The sequence below is a fragment of the Mixophyes fleayi genome, chromosome 1 (genome assembly GCF_038048845.1).
Source record: "Mixophyes fleayi isolate aMixFle1 chromosome 1, aMixFle1.hap1, whole genome shotgun sequence".
Classification (NCBI taxonomy): Eukaryota; Metazoa; Chordata; class Amphibia; order Anura; family Limnodynastidae; genus Mixophyes; species Mixophyes fleayi.
The window spans coordinates 383,572,165-383,586,342 of NC_134402.1; positions in this window are offsets into that span (position 1 = coordinate 383,572,165).

Consider the following 14,178-nt stretch of genomic DNA (forward strand, 5'->3'; position numbering starts at 1 on the left):
GTTTGCTAGGTGTAGTTTTATGCTATCACAGGCTATGAGAAAGGTAGGGTCTGTCACCTCCTTACCTGCTCTCTGCCCTATTTTCATTACTTTCTATAGCTGATCACACCATTTCCCAATTATGTTGACCATATACCTTTCTGCTAGGCCTTACCTCCAACTTATTATATTTTTGAGAATAATATTTACAGAAGGGCTTTCAGAGAAGATAACGGGATTATGGTTCAGAGGAGACAAACAATGGCAACTCTACTGAATAGTGAGCTGTGCTAGTAGACTTACTAGCATTGTCAGAAACTAGGTAAAGTCCTATAGCAAAAATATTTTAGACATTTTATCCCTTAATATTTACTTTACACAAATACAAAAGGAAAATAAAAAATATAGTTAATATATGTTAAAGTGAGAGCAGGAATACAGTTGATATAATCACATTAATGTTTTTTTCCCAAGCTCTGTCATCAATAAATGACCCTATGCTGGTTTTTCTACAAATGCAGTGAACCAGATTCTTCTAAAAGAAACAAATAGACAATTGAGCTTGTGTCATGTTCTGTTGTACGGGCAGAGGCACATTGGAACTGTTTACAGAGTAAGCTTCCTTTGAATAGAGAAAAGGATTGACAGATACACACACATGCCGGTCCTGGGTTTAACACGTGTAAGAACATTGTATTTTCTTCTTGAAGGTTGTAGTCTGTCAAGTGAAGCATTAATAAGTACTTGGAATAACAGTGACCCAACAAAACAAACCACAGTTAAGTAAGAATCGTAAATAATGGGGTTTGTGCAGGTGTGCTAATTTTTCTTTGCAAGTGCGATAAACCCTAACAGCAATTCCGTTCACACACTTCTAAACCATTATACCTCTTCAAGTATATTATATTGTTTATTCTGCTCACCATTAATAGTCTCCTGTTGATCTTGTTGCTAATAAACGTCAGCACATTGTAAAAGTTAGTTTCTGTTAGTTCTTAGCATTACATGCCCATGCATCTGAATGCACCGCTCACACAATGTACACATGGATTTGTCTGTTAGCAATGTGACATAGAATTGTTTATGCTGAATGCTAAAATAAACCTAAACATTTTTGGCACCTTCAGCTTAAAGATACCAAGTTATAATGTTATCTGGGCTTTGGGCATTGCCATGGAAAATGTTAGAGAATATACATTATACTTTTAAAGCAATTTTACAAATTGAAACATTTTTAGAATGTGGCATTTTTTGCTCACTCCAAGCACAGTTTAGAAGTTATTTCCTCAAATTTAAAGACTGCAGTGAAAAATGTGGTTGCACTCATTGTCTAGACATGTTAATAGCAGTAATTCAGTGTGGTTATGAATATAACCATAAACCGCTTACAATTAGGCGGTAAACATGAAAACATAGTATATAAGTGGAATGAATCTCAACATTAAGTGTCCAGTCAATATGTTTAAGGTACAAATATATTTCTAGCTACAAAGATACTCTTAATATCTCTATGGTAATACTGATGTTATGATATATACACACAATACAGGATTATATTTACAATATCTGCAGAGCAATTTCGCAGATGGATCCCAATCTTGGATCTTGGATCGTGGATCTTTAAGGCATAAATAGTGGTATAATATAAGATTAACAGTTCTGTACCTTTGTAGGCATCAGTAGTCCAGGAGAGAGACCTTGCAGCATATATAGTGGCAGAGTGCCGGTGTTCTTGTTTCCGTCTCATTGCTCCTCCATCTGATATGGGTTCAGAGACAGGCGGGCATCTGCCCCCTGGGCCGGTCCCATAATGGGCTACCTTTGGCTGGGTCACTTGGCCACCTGCATTTTTTTCCCTTAAAAATAGGCTGCTGATTCCAGTCTTGCCCCTCAGACTGAAATTTGTTGGCCCTCCCCTGGATGTGTTGTACAGAAAACATCTTGGTGGGGCTTGAAAGGGAAATATTTAATTCGTATGGACTTTTGGGGCAAAGCAGAGAGAATGCATGACAGAGAATTGAAGCATCTTGCGCTATTTTCTTTTTTCCCTCTGTATGTTGTTCCTTTATTTCTTGTATTGACTCTCACGTCCATGTGAATGGGTCAGAAGCTCATGTGACCCTTATAAGGATCAGTGATGCCTTATTCACAAGCGCCACCCTGGTTTAACAAGAAATTTTACTGGAGTTTATTTGTCACCAGTTTACTATTTAAATTTATTGTGTAAAGTTAAATTTAACTCTGATTTGCAATGTATTTCATCTGCCAAGACATGCGTCATAGTTTTTTTTTGTTCAGATACTATTGGTATTGTTGCTAATGAAGGGGTTTTGTCTCCACAAATGGCAATATTCTAAAAGCATCACAACAAAACAGAACACAAAGTATTTTCTGTGAAGACACAAGGTCTGGGATGTTTGATCTATGTTGCGTTGATTGGTTTATTGCAGTTTCCCAAGCTCAGTCCTCAGGGACCCCTAACAGTGCATGTTTTCCATATCTCCTTGCTGGTTGTAACAGATCCACAGGTGGTATAATTATAATGTGTCAGTCAGTAATGAATACACCTGTGCTCCAGCAAGGCGATATGGAAAACATGCATTGTTAGGGGTCCCTGAGGACTGAGTTTGGGAAACAATGGTTTATTGCTATAGTGTAACTTTTTAGCCAGGCTAGACTCACTGGATTGTTATACAATGGGGGAGATTCAATTTGGCGCGAGATGTCTCTGGAACGTCCATAGAGACCTATTGTGCCGATGTTATTGCCGAAGTCTCCATCCTTGCCACACTGGCTGGCAATATGCGCAAATGAGCATTGAGGCGACGTTGAGCGGTACCTCGCGCCAAATTGAATCCCCCCAATGAGTGATACATTATTAATTATTTTGTCAAGTAGAAATGTGATATGAAGAAGATGAAACCACACTTTCCACAATGTACGATTATGAGCATTTGTTTCTGGTAATTGTTTTTGTTGGGACCTATGTAGAATTACAATAGCCATGATATTGTTACGGCAACCAGTGCGGCATAAACTTATAGAACTAATAGCAGAGGTCTTCACCTTTAGCAGCCGCCTTTCCCGTAGAGACTGGTTATGCTCACAGGTACTCAGATGCCCCCAGGACTTAACCTCAATGTAGTATAAGTTTATACTCGCACGGCCGCGTACAGGTACAGGAGGTAGCACACGGAGTGGAGGCAGGCCAGAGATCTGCGGACTGGGCAGAGCCCCAGAGGAGATATTAAGTACCAGCAGGGTTACCGGCAAAGGTTCAGAATTCAGGTACAGGCTATAGGTCAGTATCACAGGCACAGGTTCAGAATCCAGGTACTGGCAATAGGTCAGGGTCACTAGCAGAGGTTCAGAATCCAGGGACAGGCAAAGGTCATACACGGGTAATCAATCTCAGGTTCAACACCAAACAATAGTACAGGAGCAGGCAGCAATACTGGAGAATGGACACTATAACCGGCAGTGAGGCTCAGTCCTCACTGCCTTAAATAGTACAGGTAACCAATCGGAGCAAGAGCCTTGCCAAAGCTCCAGCTATAGTATAATTACATGTAGCCCCTGCAGCCAATGACCAGACAGAGCACCAGCAGGAGTCTAACTAATCAGCCATAATTGGCTGAAGCAGCACAGCTCTGCGCACATGCGGCCGGCTCTTTGGCAGCTGGCCGGGCGCGGAGGCAGGGAGACCAAAGTGTCCCGGTTGTTGCCCAGGCAACCGGGACACAGGGACTGGAAGTGACGCCCCGGTCGCCGTAGCAATGGCCGGGAAGTCGCCAGGAGAGTCGCGGCGGTGCCCGCGGCCGCTGCGATCCCTAACAGATATGGTGAGCAGTATTTTAGCCTCATAACAAAGAACCTTGGGCCTGATTCGTTAAGGATCTTAAATGAAGAGGTATCTTATTTCAGTCTCCTGGACAAAACCATGTTACAATGCAAGGGGTGCAAACTAGTTTTCTGTTTTGCACATAAGTTAAATACTGACTGTTTTTTCATGTAGCACACAAATACTTGATAGCTTATTTGTACACTGAAATTTAAACTTGATATTAGTTTGCACCCCTTGCATTGTAACATGGTTTTGTCCAGGAGACTGAAATAAGATACCTCTTCATTTAGGATCCTTAATGAATCAGGCCCCTTGTCACTATGAGTACCCAGATAATCTACAATTTGAAAATAAATTGGCTTATGAATCTCCAAGTAGAATGCTGTTTGATCGGTTGCCAGCTGACATAGGGTCTGCAGGTTACAGCATAAAAGTTACATGTATAGCTGTGAAACAGTCAAACATAGGCACAAGCATCATTCAAAATTGTATATCACACGGGATTCTTCCTTGCGGTTTTACTAGTATTTTAGAGATCACTGTACGCTTCTGGTACATTGACATGCTGTAAACACAAAAAATTGAATAAGTAGTGTTTCATACAACTTAATGCAGACAATAATTTGTAGTGTCTAGTTGATGCATGGAAAACACGTTTAAAAAACAACTGTGGGTACGAGCCCTAAATGTATTAAGTCAGCCAATTTGATTAACTTTGATCCCATATTAAATCATCAAAACGTCATTGGATTGAATCAGATTAGATTTGGTTTGATCTGGGGGGATGGAAAATAACATTGGTTTTTGATACCTACTGACATGTATGAGGTCATCAGCGCAGCTTTTACTGATGGTGAACCATGTTTGGTCAATTTATATTGCAATCCGATCATTGCAATGTATCCATTTCTGTAATTTGTCCATCTACATATGTGACCAAATTGTTGACAAAATTATAATGTATGTGGCAGCGTGCTTTTGTTTATAGTGGTTTCTGTGAGCTGCTGCATTATACTCCACCTGAGCCATAAGAATATTCCTGTACCTATAAAAATGTATTACTGTTTTCATAAAGTCACTGGTTAATTGGATGTTTGGTGACCTTGTCACTGGTGACCCTGATTTAGCCTGACCAGAATGCTCGGCTCTTTAGGTGTCTGATTATTTTGGATTTCCCATTGTTGTTTTGGGAAGGTCTGAGTCTACTTGATTTGTTGGCAGTCCTTAACCTGGCCTGTGTTTCTGTTTTCGATCCTATGTTGCTTGCTCTGACTGCCTAAAACTTTGAAATGCTCCTTAGTGGCATTATGTACATGGAGAGAAGGTCTGCTGACTTTACTGTGTGTCTTCACTGACACCTAAGATGAGGTTCTCGTCTCATCTCATGGGAAGAAAGGCCCTGGTCACTCCTATACAAACACACACAAACACATTTATTAATGCCTAATATATATTGCACAGTTGCACATTATACAAATGGATAACATCAGAGCATGTGAGTGCAAGTGTCTGTCATGTGTGTCCTTTCATATACCGGGCACATATGCTACTGGTGTAGACCTACATGAAAATGTGTATTAATCAGCACATGGGCATAAATAACTTATATTTACATCCAGCTTTTTTTTTTTTTTACGGAAATTACACCCAATTTGCGACAAACTCTGCATCAGGCCTTTAATGTATATTATTTAGCTCATTAATGCACTGAATTTCACATATGTTACTGTCAATAAATAGCTTTACCTCAACACCCTGATATTAGTATCTCAACTTTTGTACAATTTTCTTAATCAAAAAGTACAGAAATGTTGTTTTATATACAACATATAGATTATTTAAGAACATGGTACAATGTGAGTTTTTATTTTCTATGCTGTAGTAGCATAATGACTGCTATAATCTGATTGGTTGTAGGGTTACAGCAGACTTGTTTATATGGCACCATGCTATGAGATCCGCTCCATCATGTGACTGGGGAGATAACTGGTAATATTTCTATATATCTGTTAAACAGAAAACTACTCTATATAACTCTATGCTATATTCATATATAAACAAGCAATTAGAAAGGCATCTGCCCTTACAATGAATTACAGCGTGAAGATGGCATGGCTCATCGCATGTCAGGGCTTACTGGAACTGGAACCACAAAGTGTGGTTGCTGGGGCAGCCAGTTAAACATAATTCTGAATGTATTCACTTTCTCTAGCAATGATGTGAGTCAGGAGGAGCTTGGCAGCATTGCGCAAGAGAGTATTCATAAAACACAGCGTTAAGCTGCATCTAGCTGTAATATCACGGTGTCTTGCCAGCTCTCAACATATACTGCAGAAAATCCAAGGGTTTTGTCTGTATATACGGTAAATATTTTCATGTACTTTTCTAACGTGACTATAAGCTTGCATGTTTGTGTAATAGGTAATTAATGATAGTCATTTGATTTTAAGTGTAATTTTGTTAACCCTTGTTTTGGCTTGGCACTATTAATTTGACACATGCAAAAAGTTGTATTCTGAACATTTGAATTCCACTATTCATGTCCTTTTATAGTCTTAGTAAAATATTACATGTAGCTCGTGGCAGCTATTTTGTTTGGCTGCAGATGTCAAACGAATTAGCTTGATGCTTAATTTGTAAAAATGTTCAATCAATATATTCGTGTTTAGAATACACATGGCAGACAGCGCTTATACAAGAATATTTTCTGTTTACACAACAACCTAATTAATCTGCTATCGTTATTGCTGTATTTTAACATTTTCAGACAATGGTATATATATTATATCACATTGACATACTATGAGATAAAATATATAATACACAAGTAATGCCAATACATGTATAAACTCCTATCAAATATTTATGTTAAATATGTAGAAAATTCTTGATCACTAATCATCATCATCATCACCATTTATTTATATAGCGCCACTACTTCCGCAGCGCTGTACAGAGAACTCACTCACTTCAGTCCCTGCCGCATTGGGGCTTACAGTCTAAATTCCCTAACACACACAGACAGACTAGGGTCAATTTGTTAGCAGCCAATTGACCTACCAGTATGCTTTTTGGAGTGTGGGAGGAAACCGGAGCACCCGGAGGAAACCCACGCAAACACGGGGAGAATATACAAACTCCACACAGATAAGGTCATGGTTGGGAATTGAACTCATGTAAATAAATCCCTTAAAATAAATGAAGGATTTGTATAGATGAACTATTAGAATACAATTAAGGAGTTTCTTGGATTCTACCTATAGAAACAGTAGAACATCTTGGCAATAATGATAGATATGTTAATTTACTATAATTGAAGTAATCGTGAAAGGCTGACAAATGTGAATACTTTTAAATGACTATATGTGATCACTTTCTTCAAATAAGGCTGAGGTGTCTAATAAAAAATAACACACTAGTTCCTTACATTAGTGTTGCATATATTAAATAGCCAGGTCTGAAATATTATAAACTGTGCAGAGTAAGTCTGTCTTTTAAAAAAGAAAATAAATATATATATATATATATATATATATATATATATATATATGTAGAGTGTGATTATCGCTGGTAAATGTTGCTATAAAGTGTTGTTACAAGCTATAATAAGCTCTCAAAGTTCTAAAAGTATATTTATCCAAATAATTTTACCGTTTCCGTTATTGCAATATAATCAAAAGAATACATTAAAGTTGTTAGTGCTAATGTTATATAATCCATACGGGTAGTTGTCACGAGCCGCGGCGGTACTCACAGCCGCCGCGGCTCGCTTCTCATGCGCCCCAGCGTCCCGGCCGTCACCTTGACGACCGGGACGTCATTTCCTCTTCCTGTCCGGCCGTTACCAGGGCAACGGCCAGACGCTAGTACACTAGCGCTGCGTCCCGGCGGTGCTGGTAGCCGGGCGCATGCGCATAGCAGGCAGCCTGTGGGCTGATTAGGCTTATTAACAGGCATTAGCCTGCAACTGTGTAGGTCAGGGGCAAGCCCTGATTGGCCCTGCTGGATACTAGTAAATTAGCCTGCAGGAGTGTGTTCTACTGCTGATTGGTCTGTGTCTGTATTTAAGGCAATGAGGTCTGCTGCCTCATTGCCGGTTATAGCTTCTGTGCTCCAGTCTGCTGACCTGCTTGTTCCAGTTTCTGTATCCTGTTACCTACGTTTTTGACTACCCATGTTTGACCCTTGGCTTTGTATTGGACTTCGCTTGTGTTTCCTGTGACCCTGATCCTTGGCTCGTTTACCCGTTCCGCTTCTCTGCCTGTGACCTCTGACCTCAGCTTGTTCATCGATACTGATACCTGCTGCCGGCCTTGTGACCTCTGCGTGGACCTGACTCTTCTTGCCTGGGTTCTCCCCAGCCGGTACACACTTCACGACCCTCTGTCAGTCTGCAGCCCAGTCTGTCCCCACCATCAGGGGCTCCAGTGAACACCTGACTGACAGAGTAGACTCCGGGTTGTGTTGTGCCGGCTGGAAGAGTTCCTAACAGTAGTATTCCCTTATATTCTACTACCAAGAGACCTTAGAGCTTGTATTTTACTGCTTCAGATCTATTTAAAATTGTGACATTCCAGTCCTAATTAGCTGTGTTGGGCCCACTGGTAATTCATCATTGATTATAGAGCTACATTTAAGCTTACAAAACTAGCCAGGATATATAGCTAGGACTTCTGCCTGCCGATCACATGTAGCAGAAGTCTTTATTCTGTATGTAGCAGCAGCGTGCCAACAAATAAAAGCCGGCTGCTGACTGGACGAGCATATGTAGTTGGCAACGCTTAAACGCTTTTATTCAAGAGGATTTCCTCTCCTAAAGCCCTCGGGTCTCATCCTATACTTTTAATGGGACCCATTTTGCACCTCCAAGTTGCGCTTCAGTGCATTACTTGGCGCATCCCGAGCAATGTAATAAAAAGCTTCACATACAAACGTGACATATATGATATTCATAGTGTCTCCTCACACTCAGGATTAATTTAAGGCATAAATGAGGCTAAACTAGTACTTTAGGAGAAAAAAATAATTCATTTTATTAAAGAGGTTGAACTAAAGCATACGGGTTGGGTACGACTTTTCGAGTACCACAACCACGACAACATTGATACCTACAAAGAAACACTGATTAGTCAAAAAATCTACATCAATATACACAAACTTACCTACAAAGTGACACTGCAGATATCCGAGGGGTGGATGGTGCTGACCGCAACTATCTCCAACGAGAGATCTCTCCGGCACTTGACTTCCACGTCACTGAACAGTGCGACCTAGGTAACTGTTCATTTAAAGCAGCAATGTCGGGACCTCACAGGTTAAGTGTTTTATGAACTGAAGTGGTAAAAGATAAGAGTTTAATGTGACATTTACACATTTCACAGTGTGCCTTGGGGTTTTTTAAGTTCTCCACACACCAAGGGCTAGATTTACTAAGCTGCGGGTTTGAAAAAGTGGGGAAGTTGCCTATAGCAACCTATCAGATTCTAGCTATCATTTTGTAGAAGGTACTAAATAAATGAAAGCTAGAATCTGATTGGTTGCTATAGGCAACATCCCCACTTTTTCAATCCCGCAGCTTAGTAAATCTAGCCCCTAAGCACACGGGGGCATAACTCCAGAGTGGATAGTAGGTGTGCACCTTAATGTGCACTGAACGGACCATACAGGTTCAACACTACCAAACATCAAGCACACTTTGTAGATCAGTCCTACAGTCCACGGCTCAAACAGAAGAACAGAGGAAACAAGGTGATCAAAAATGTTGGTAGGTGACATAACTGTTGCTTACCACACTCTCACCCTACAGATTTGCCATAGTAAATTTCATAATGTTTTTGCAAAGGTTTACAAGATTATTACACCATGGTGCACACCTACCCTCCACCCTTGGTAGATGTCTCCGGAAACTAGAAGTGCAGCTAATGTGTCAGAGAGGCAGAGAAATCGCTCACTGTGGAAACATGTAAAAGTTACATCAAAGCCCAATGTCCGACCACATTAAAACCACCCCTTCATTATATGAAATGTTTCAGCTAGAATACTGAGAATGAGAAAGAAGGGACATTGGGACTGTTCTTTACATGTGATACTTTTCTGTGGTTCTTGGAGCAAAGTGTGTCTAGTAACACACTTGTCCGATGATGTACAGCTAGAAGGTGCAAAGTTCATCCCGTTAAATGTATAGGATGAGACTTGGGGCTAGATGTACTAAACTACGGGTTTGAAAAAGTGGAGATGTTGCCTATAACAACCAATCAGATTCTAGTTATTTATTTAGTACATTCTACAAAATGTCAGCTAGAATCTGATTGGTTGCTATAGGCAACAGCTCCACTTTTTCAAACCCGCAGCTTAGTAAATATACCCCTTGATCTCTGCCAGTTCAGAGCTGGGGCAAAATACAAATGGTTTTGCAAACTGAAATTGAGCCTTTCTGCAAAGTAAAGAACACCCCTAAAATGTGTCATCTCCACCCTTTATCTCATTTTAATAATACTGCTAAGTCCTTTCTACCAGATTTGTAATGCCCTTACTCTACCTAACCCCTTCTATAGGCTTTTGTAAGCTTCTGCTTCTCTGCAAACACCACCATATCCGTTTTAAAGAATGTATCTAATTTATAACTGAGGCAGCACAGTGGCTTAGTGGTTAGCACTTCTGCCTCACAGCATCGGGGTCATGAGTTTGATTCCCGACAATGGCCTTATCTGTGTGGAGTTTGTATGTTCTCCCTGTGTTTACATGGGTTTCCTCCGGGTGCTCCAGTTTCCTCCCACAATCCAAAAACATACTAGTAGGTTAATTGGCTACTTTCAAAATTGACCCTAGTCTCTCCTAGTCTCTCTGTCTGTCTGTCTGTGAGTGTGTGTCTATATTAGGGAATTTAGACTGTAAGCCCCAATGGGGCAGGGACTGATGTGAGTTCTCTGTACTGATGTGGCAGGGAGTGAGTTCTCTGTACAGCGCTGCGGAGTTAGCGGCGCTATATATATAAATGATGATGATGAGAACAGTCTGATGTTAGTCTACAGAATTCAACATATGCATCTCAGTTCTCATTGTTTAACTATCTCTGTGATCCACTTCCCTTACCACAGTGCTGTAGGCCATGCAGAATGGTTTGCTCTTGTTTAGTTTGGGTTTGCTCTCTTGCATTTACCTTCTCATTACTAGACCATAGTTAAACTGTCCCTTTCTTCCCTTTTTAAGACACCACATACTGTACCCCCAGGATTTCAAATAAGAAATAAAGCCTCAACCAGTAGACGCTGCAAAAGTTCATTCATTCCTCTTTCTTTATGTTCATTATCTGGTCAGTTATATCATCCTTCTCCTATGAGAACTCTCACTACCTGGACAGCCATTGGATTACTCTGTTTTCACCATCTGTTTCAAACATTTCAGCATTATTTTATTCAATTTGTATACCCCATGCACCAGTCTTTCATATGATCCAGAGACCAATTTTATTGGTCCTTAATTTTCTATTAATTTAAGCATGTCTCTAGCTCCCAGGTCTTAACTCATGGTAGTAAAGGTTTATTAAACACAGTATTGCTGCTGGGGTGAACAGGATGTGGATGGAGGTAGCAGATAACAGCAGGCGCAGCAAGATACAGACTGAAATAATAACCTATGGTCAGGGTAGGCTCAGTTCTGAAATGAGGTCAATCAACAAGCTGAGGACAGGGCTGGCTGTGTTCAACAGATAATCGGTAGTATAGGCTGAGGTCAAAGCAGGATCTAATGGAGATGATTAGCTTACCGACCAGCCACCAGCAGTTGCCGTTACTTGGCAACCATCACAGAACGGGTTATCGCCTGCTGCTACCTGATAGGTCTAAGAAGACAGTTGCTGTTACTAGGCAACCAGCCTGGCGGACACTGGCGCCCTCCGCTAATATTAACATTTATAGACCCATTTCCTCTGTCATTATTTGGTCCATATGCCCATTTCTACAGGTCCTTAATTTAGTTTGTAGACCCTTTTCCCTATCCTTCTTTTATTTGTACACCTATTTCCCAGCTTTTATTGATTTAAACACAGTTGATATGATTGTCACACTTGTTTTGTATTTGTTTCACATGCTCTTCTTGAGAGGTGTATCTGTTTCTGCAGTCTTTCTTTTGGCTTACTTCCTTTCCTCATATTGATTCATACTCCTCCTTTCCAGCCCATGTTGGATTCATTCATAGTTCTTTTATTCGATATACATACCTGTTTCTCCCTGTCCTTTACATTGATAAGTACACCCATTTCTCCACTCCTTATTATATTCATACATTCATTCTCTAGTCTCCTGACTATTATTTGCATATTTGTTCATGTAGCCATTAATTTGATTTGCATATCCATTTCCTAAGTCCCCATCAGATACATATACCTATAACTCCAGTGTGTTATTGGATTCACATAGCCATTTGCCCAAGTCCTTACTTAATCTTATACCCATTTCCCAAAGTCTTTAATTTAATTTATTCACCAATTCCCTGGTTTTTATTCCTTCCTTGATTTTATTCATTTGATTTGTTTAGCAGTCCCCCAGTGCTTTCTTCAATGTACTCCCCACTCAATAATTTCATTTTGTATACCAGTTTTCCTAGACTTTCATTTGATTCAAATGTTGTTTTACCAGTCATTTGATTTATATACCAATTTCCTGTCTATTACTTCAGTTCAATACTTGTTTTACCCAGCCCTTTATTTTCTTAGTTCTCCAGTTTTTCCAGTCCATTATTCTATACCTACTTGGCAAGCCCTTATTCACTTTATATCAATGTTTCTTTAGTTTCTTAATTGACTTCAGTATCAGTATTACCCATCCTTTAATTGACTAATATACCCATTTCCCTATCTTCTTCCTTCAGTTTACATACCAATATCTTCAGTTCTACCTTAAATTGACTCACTATTTTCACTTATTCACATATCTGTTTCCCAAATCTTTAATTTGAATTCTTTGTCCATGTCCAATCTCCTTTATTCGTTTCTCATACACATTTCCCCAGTCCTTATTTGGTTCATGTGCCCATCTCTCTAGTACTTCATTTTATTTGATAACCTGTCCCATTAGCATCCAATGGATTTGTGAAACTATTTACATTCACTCTCACTTTTTAGTCATTTCTAGTCCAAGTTTGCTTTCCCACATCAGTTTCCCAACTACCAACTGCAAATAACCACAGTTTAATAATTTATGTTTTCATCCTTTTATCAGTGTTCTGTCTAGAGGAACGATATTTTTCTTCCATACCCTAAATATTTAGGGCCATTATTACTTTACATTATAGCCACTTAAATGATCTATCTCCCAGTTTTCTGTAATTGTACAAAATCAAATCTACAACTATTTACCATCATGTAACTGGACATAGTTTAAAGAGAATTGAGAATGAGCAGAAAGAGAATGAAGGAATAAGAGAATTAAGGCATAAGCTTCAGAGGTTTACTCCCGTATTAAGGTTTTCCCTCTCCTGTGTGCCAAGGGTTCCAATCTCCATCCCCAATACCAAGGGAATATAGTGCTTTCAGCCACTCCAGTTCTTTACATCTCTTACCCATCACATCAAAGTAAAATTTTACTCAAGAGCTGTTAACCTGAATCAGTAAACTCCGTGGGCTGTTCTATAGCCGTCCACTCCTCACTGGCTGATTCGCTAGATAATGTGGAGTCTGAACAGGGGAGGGCTGGTAAATTTTAGCCCGGGGGGCAAGACTTGACTCATAAGCCTATTAGGAACATTTTAAAGGAAAAAAATGCAGGTGACCCAGCCCAAGGTAGCCCACTATGGGACTGGCCCGGGGGGAAGATTGCCCCCCTGTCCCCCAGCCCAGGCTGCCACTGTGTCTGAAGCACTTTCAGGAGTTCACAAAATAAAGAAGCTCTGATAATTCACCTATTTGCTTTCAACAAATGCTGAATGAAATCCAAATGATGAAGCTCTAATATGCCTTAAACCTCTAACTCATCTCTGGAAGAAGTCTTCTGGGATAAATCATCACCTTTAATAAGTACTAATATGTTACGTAACCATGGCACTGAATAAATGAATTAAGAAATATACTATGATACTGTTCTGCTTGACCAATGGCCAGGAGGGTATGAGACTTTACAGCTACTGTAACAAATGGCTGGTCACTTTTCTTTTATTGGATATTAGTTTATTCAGTCAGTGCCACAATTTCATTTGTATTTGTTACACTGGATATGTGCAGTGGATCCTACCAAGGTGCTTTGATGGGATCTCTTTATAAAGAGAGTTATAAAAGACAGGACACAGTAAGTAAATGCTGCTTTCCGGTAATAATGTCATACAAAGAGACACAATCACTGAGAGCTTCCTTCTATAGTCAC